Below are 7,602 nucleotides of genomic sequence, written 5' to 3'. Positions count from 1 at the left end.
CCAAGAATTTCCTGGAAATCATCCAGTTCATCCAGGTTCTTCCATATATTTTCATAAAACTGAGCAAATTAGTCTTGTTTATTAATGTTCTCTTTTTCGGTGTTTAAAAACTTTCTTCCCCCTTTATTATGTTAGCTAATGGTTTTAAATTTTATTTAAAAACATCTGATTCTAGAATTATTGGTTATACAGTTTTTATACTTTTAGGTCATAAAAACATTTTATCCTGACTAATGTCTTTCTGCTCCAGTTTATTTTGTTGAGTTTCATGAATTTTACCCTGAGCATAGTTTTAGCTGTATCCCATAGGACCTGATATGTGTTTCCATGATCATTTCTTTATATTATGTAACACTGGATTTAATTTGCTTTTTTTTTTGGCTGCACCACTTGGCTTGCAGGATCTTAGTTCCCCAACCAGAGATCCAACCCGTGCTCCCTAGAGTGGAAACATGGAGTCCTAACCACTGGACCGCCAGGGAATTCCCGGGTTTAATTTACTTTTTAACCCAAGAGTTTTTGATTTCTATTTTTTTTTTAAATAAATTTATTTATTTTATTTATTTATTTTTGGCTGCATTGGGTCTTTTTTGCTGCGCACGGGCTTTCTCTAGTTGCAGTGAGCAGGGACTACACTTCCCTGCGGTGTGTGGGCTTCTCATTGCAGAGGCTTCTCTTGCTGTGGAGCATGGGCTCTAGGTACACTGGCTTCAGTAGTTGTGGCACGTGGGCTCAGTAGTTGTAACTTGTGGGTTCTAGAGCACAGGCTCAGTAGTTGTGGTGCACAGGCTTCGTTGCTCCTCAGCATGTGGGATCTTCCCAGACCAGGGCTCGAACCCATGTCCCTTGCATTGGCAGGTGGATTCTTAACCACTGCGCCACCAGGGAAACCCAGATTTCTATCTTTTTGATTTTTGCTTTTGATATTTTTGCTGTAAGACTTTAGTTTTACAGGAATGGGATTAGAAAATATTCCTTCTATTTTATTCTCAGGAACTTTTTGAGTTTTTACTCTGTGGCTTAATATGTGGTTATGTTTTGTGGTCACTTGAAATAATGATGGCATATTATCTATAAGTGTGTAGTTTGATGTATATATATATATATATATAGTGAATTATATACATATATAGTGAATTATACATGTATATGTATCAAGTGAATTATACACACACATATATATACATATTTATATGTATATATCCATATCCATATACACACATATACGTTTAAGTCACTGATGTATACATGTGTATATAAATACATTTATACACACCCCTCCTAAACTCCACATTGATCAATAATAAAAATGATTCACCTGGTTAATTATGTGGTTTAAATGTTTCTAGGTTCCTTGGTGGCAACACTTCCTTCTCAAGGACCAACTGCATTCAAGTCTCCCACCACTCTTTCTTGTATTTTCTGTAGTTTTCATTTTTTAATTGTTGATTTATGTCATTAGGTGCAAGTTTTCATGACTGGTACACTTCACTGAGAATTATATCCTTTCCTATTTTAAGGAGCCCTCCTTTGGATCCGATGAAATTGAACTTGTTTTCTCTTAGATCAGAACCACGGCAGCCAGGGCATTGGATGTGAAGCATGTCATGAAAGTGTCAGAGTGAAAACACTGGGATCCCCTGGGGAACGCCATCTCGCGTGCTCTGTGGTCAGTGAGGGCAAGCGCGAGGTCAAAGGGAACTCTGCAGATGACCACTGAACTGTGGGATTTAAAGGGGAAGGAAATTTAGAGATGACTTGTCACTGCAGCCGCTGAAGGCATGAGAATCAGAATTCATGAGGGAGGTTTCACAGAGAAAACTACACAAGAAAATATTTGGATAAAGCAAAGGATATTATATATCTGGCAGGGAGAGCAGGGAGGATGATTGCAGTCAAACAGCTTAACCCAAGGAAAGGTACAAAGTGATGGCGATGGGCCAGCATTTTCTTGCCCTGCCAAGGCCAGCAGTGTGAACGGTTAGGCCGGGAGTAGGGGTTAAAAGCAGCAGGGTGAGAGTTGTGTCACCCTTGCACACTTGCCTCTCTGCCACCTTTTTTATAAACATATATTTTTAAATTCTCTAGTTCTTCTTAATACTTAAAAGATTTCTCCCAGATCTGTCAATACCTAATTGTAGCATCTGCCTTTTTCCCCCTTCATATAGATTTTTCATTTCTGCAGTGTGCTTCCTCTTTTCCATTTTCTCCTGGACTCTGGCAGCTCTGCTCACATCCTTCCCCTTTGTCATATAGCCTCTCCTTTGAAAATCCTAACTCTCACGTGAGCTCTTGTTCCAGGGGTGGAAAGCTGTCTTTTGGCAGCAGTGAAGAATTATTGGTCACAATTCCTGTTCCCTTGAATAGTGCCTCTTGTGACATATGCCCTTGATACGCCCTTGACTTGTCTTCTTGTCTTTCCTCCCTCCACTTGACTGCTTGATGGCAGTGGTTTTTGTTTTTTTTTAATTTTATTGGAGTATAGTTGATTTACAACCTTGTGTTAGTTTCAGGTGTACAGCAAAGTGATTCAGTTATACACATACATGTATTCATTCTTTTTCAGATTCTTTTCTTATATATAGGTTATCACAGAATATTGAGTAGAGTTCCCTGTGGTATACAGTAGGTCCATGTTGGTTATATATCTTATATATTGCTATATTTATATAGTGTGTGTGTGTATGTTAATCCCATACTCCTGATTTATCCCTCCCCCAACCACATTTCCCTGTGGTAAACATAAGTTTGTAAGTCTGTTTTTGTTTTGTAAATAATTTATATCTTTTTGCAGTGTTTACACTTAGGGCCAGGCTCTTTATTTCTGTATGACTCATTTTTGAAGGGGCCAGTGAGTAGCCCCATTCAGTTAGTGGGAGGGTGGGGTGGAAGTGGGAAAGTGGCAGGAAGTGGGTAAGGGACCCTGTCTCCCCCTTCCACATACATTTTTCCTTCGAGGTCTTCCAATAAAATCTGCTTTTTTTTTGCCCTGAGGATCTTCCTCCCTGAAGGCATATCCTCTCAAGCCCTTTACAGGATGTCCACTTGATGCTGGCAATAGCTGCCACCACCCTTTGTGTCCTGTACACCTCTGACACTCTTCCAGTAGTGAAAACAGCTGGGGCAGGAACATGCAGATGGACCATAGACCGTGGACCCTCCCTTTTAGGGGCACCTCTGGGCTGGCCTGAGGTTCAGGTGGCAGAGGTTAACTTTTAATGTGATCTGTAACTCCTGTCAAGATGTCACAGCTTTTCTTTTGAGATTGTGGCCATTATCTTGTTTTATATGATGGATAGATCATTTTCCCTATTTAAGATGGATATATCTTTTTCTCTATTTTTCTTTTGTTGTTGTTGTTGTTTATATATTTTTGGGTGGGCTTTGAAGGAGAGTGAGAGCAAGGAAAGTCATCTTTAAACAGAAGTCAATTTATGCTTTTTAATGAGTAAATTCTTATCCTCATCCTTGAATTTTCCTTCTATGAAATGGAGGGGGGATAAGATTGAAAGAAATCAGAAACACTCAACTAGCTTTACCCACTTTTAAAAGAGAATTTAAAGCTTATTTTTTAGGACATTACCTGTTTTGGGAAGAACTTAGGACATGTCAAGGACCTTTAGCTCAACATTCATGATCTATTAGAAATCTGAGTGACTTTTCAGATAGGTTTTACCCCATGTTCCTCTGGGGCTACCTCACTGGGCAGGGAGATGATAAGGATAGAAGGAAATTGCCAGATTGGGAGAGAAACAGGAATCAGAGTTCAGGAAAGGAGCTTAGGTATAAGCAGAGACAAGAAGATGATCACATTCAGGGTTTTCCACTGGCAAAGTTACAAATTGCATTTATGATCTGCAAGCTTCCTTTACTTTTTCTACTTAAACACAACAATGGGGACAGGGAATATTTTGTCATGATGATGATTATCAGAATAATGACTATTACTATTCAAACTTGCAGAGGGCTGGCTTTCATCAAGCTCTGGCTCCATAGTTCAATTACAAGAGATGGTCCACCATCCCCAGCACCTCATGGATGATAAAGCCCACGGATGATTTGTTGTTGCTCATTTGGAGCAACTGTCTGCCACATTTAAATAAAAGCCCAATTATATTTCCATAGTTACAAATGCTATTATCTCTTTGTCTGGCTATAAAAGTTAACAAGTTTCCTATTGCTTTGCTTTGTAAAGTTTAGAAATAAAATGCTTCAGATGCATAACGTGAGATTCACTCTACTTTGCTCTTTTTTTGGGGGGGCGGTGGGGAGAGATGCAGAGCCTCAATTACTTTACCCTTTACTGCTTTCTATTTTAGAATATGGCCTGCTTTGCATTATTTTTCCTACTTTTTGGACATAAGTATAAAAAAGACATAACCAAATCGCATTGAAGGAAATTGCATCAAATCAGCTGAAGAGAAATGGAGTATGTTTTTATGAGTTACATGTTTTTGGAGGAGATACACAAGGCTGACAGCCTAAAAAAGTTTTTAATAGTGTGTGCTCACCCAGTTCTGTGGGCTTTCAAGGTCTTCTGCAACAAGGATGGGCCTGGGAACTTGCAGGCCAGACTCTCAACTATTAATCACCAACTAACCTCTGTGTGCTATCAGTCTCATTGACATGAACCTGAGTTTGGTTTTATTTCTCCCTGCAGAGCTAGATTTTTAAGAATTCAGTTATTCTAGGGGTGGAAAGCCAAAATAATTGTCTACAAAACTTGAGAATTTTTTTTCATATTTTGAGACTCATTCTAAAAGTGAGTTAGAGTTTATGTTTTTTCCTCACTGCATTTGGTGAAGTCAGTTCATTTTACAGAATAGGAAACTGAAGCCTAGAACCAATGCCGGGTGCCCAGGTGCAGGTCTGGGCACTGCACCATGGTGGCATCTCCCATGGGCATCTGGAAGAATGGACTTGAACCTCACTGTGGAAAATGAGTCCACTTTCAGCGGATGTGTGCATCCAAAAACCAACAGGGCTTTGTCCGGGTTAAATGAGAGGCAAAAACACAATGCTTTTCACATGCAATGTTTCCTGACTCTCATGAAGGAACAGGCACAATCGCAGGGGTGGGAAGTTCAGAAACAAAGACTTTGACCCACCGTCAAGGGGCTCCCCTTCCAGAGATGGGCAGTGGGAGTCAAAAGCAACAAGTGAACTTCCAAGTCCAAGATAAGGGGTGGAACTTCCAGGAATCCTTCCTGGGGACTTACGGCTGAGGAGAGATTTGAGGCTGAGCTGACAGTGGTGGGTGGGTGAGAGGGCAGGAGCCAGGTACAGGCTCACCAAGCTCCGTGCACTGAGGCTGGAGGGCCAGCTGCTGACTAGATGTCCTATGTGAGTCTGTGTCAGGGTGACAGCTGGTAAGGCCCGAGGCTGGACAAGTGGGCAAGGCACATTCATCAGCCTGCATTTCTGGGTTTTGATGGTGTCTCATAGGGAACGGAGAGATGGGGAGGAATTTTAGTGGTGGGATCGTGTAATTTGATTTACATTTTATCATCATTGACTGCAATTAGCAGAAAGATTGAAATATTTTAAGATGGAAAGCAGAAGACCTGGGAGGAATAAGCCAGACAAAAGTCTATGAGGTCATAGCAGAGAGGCTGGGAGAGAGAGGGATCGTTGATAGGGAGCCTTTCTCTAGGTGTGCTGAGGTCATTGCTCTGCCCCCATCCTTGGTCAGGAACAGTGAGCCTCTAAGGACCAGCCATCTCCTTGACCTAGGTGCCCTCTCATTCTGCAATCAGGGCTGAGCCTGGGAATGCTCCTTTGCCATTTCCATCATCTTCCCTATCACCCCCTGCCTTGCTTAGGCTCACCTGTGCAGAGATTGGTGAAAAGATAAACTTACCCTTAGTGAGAAGTCCCAGAGTCCACACCTAAAGCCTCTCTTCAGGGGTATGCACCCTGGCACCAACCTCACACCTACCTCTGGGTCCTGGAGACCTTCCTTTAGGTGAAATGGGAATTTATTACCCAAATATTTACTGAAAACACACTCATGCACGTAAACTCTGCTTCTGTCTCAAGGCTGTTCTTCTCTATAAAAATTCAGTTTCCTCTAGACCTTTCTGAGTGATTGATCAAAAGATCATTTTATAATACTGTGGGGAAATCTGAGTTCAAGATTATTTTAAGTGTATGGGTTGGCATCAATGCTCTTTCTTTTTTTTCTTTTTTAAAATTATTTTTAATTGTGGTAGAATACACATAACATAAAATTTACCATCGTAACCATCTGTAAGTGTCCTGCAAAGTTCTGCAGCGTTAAGTACATTTGCATATTTGATCCCATTCCTACCATCCATCTCTAAAACTCTGTCATCCTCGCACATTGAAACTCTGTCCTCATTAAACAGTAATTCCCCCACCCCTTACCCCAGGGGACCACCATTCTACTTTCTGTCACAATGAATTGAGCTACTCAAGAACTCATATAAGTGGAGTCATACAATATTTGTCCTTTGGTGAATGGCTTATTTCACTTAACATGATGTCCTCAAGGTTTATCCATGTTGTATTTTGTGTCAGAATGTCCTCCCTTTTAAAGACTGATTAATATTGTATGGACAGACCACACTTCCATGCTTGGCTTATCCATTCATCCATGGATGGACACTTGGATTGCTTCCTTCTTTTGGCTGTTGTGAACAGTGCTGGTGTGAAGGAGGACTACCCTTCCTTTTCAAATGTGGGTGTTGGTCCTCATCCTGGAGACTCATGAAATCCCTCTTCCTTATGTTTTTCTGGCACCTGTCTCTTTCTCTGTCCTTACCAGGAGTGGTATTTTGTCTCTGCTAAATGAGAAAGCATATTGGATATATTTCATTTAATGAAATGATAAACACAAACCTTGAGCAAAACACTTAATTTATTTACAATATAGTCTTCTCATCTATAAAACAGAAATGCCATCACCTACTTCCTAGGCTTATGGGAGGATAAAAGGAGACAATGTCTGTGGAGAGCTTACCACACAGCCTGTTACATAGTGAGTGCCCAGCACATGGAGGCTGGTACTTCCTTCCTTGCAGTTAGAGGCAGAAGGCAAGGCAGAACTCGTACATGTGGGGCAGGGGGAGAGGCCAGGGACACATGCCCACAGTTGGAGATACTGTAAGGGCTGGTGCATGCTTATAGATCCTCATGCAGAAAGACTAGCCTTTATCACTGGGTACTGGGGGTCCCTGATGAATTGCAAAATGTATAGGGGGTATGTATTGCAAGAGAGAAATCCCAAGCTTGGCAAAAAAGTCCATGATTCCTCAGCTTCCTTAGCCCTGGTACCCTTCCTGGGATGGTTATGGGTAGCTCAGCCCCCAGAAGGGAACCCACTCTGTTATAGATTGAATTTATATGTACCCCCACTCCAGATTCTTGTGTTAAAGTCTTAACTACCTGTACCTCAGAATGTGACCTTATTTGGAGATGGGAGTGGAAAATGAGAACATTAGGAAGAACCTAATACAAATGGCTGTTGTCCTTAGAAAAAGGGACAATTTGGACACAGAAATACATACAAAGAGGGAAAGCAATGTGCAGAGATGCAGAGAGAAGATGGTCATCTACCATCTACCAGGCAAGAGAATCACA

Source organism: Eubalaena glacialis, chromosome 2 (assembly GCF_028564815.1).
Source record: "Eubalaena glacialis isolate mEubGla1 chromosome 2, mEubGla1.1.hap2.+ XY, whole genome shotgun sequence".
NCBI lineage: Eukaryota > Metazoa > Chordata > Mammalia > Artiodactyla > Balaenidae > Eubalaena > Eubalaena glacialis.
This window is presented reverse-complemented; position numbering follows the sequence as displayed.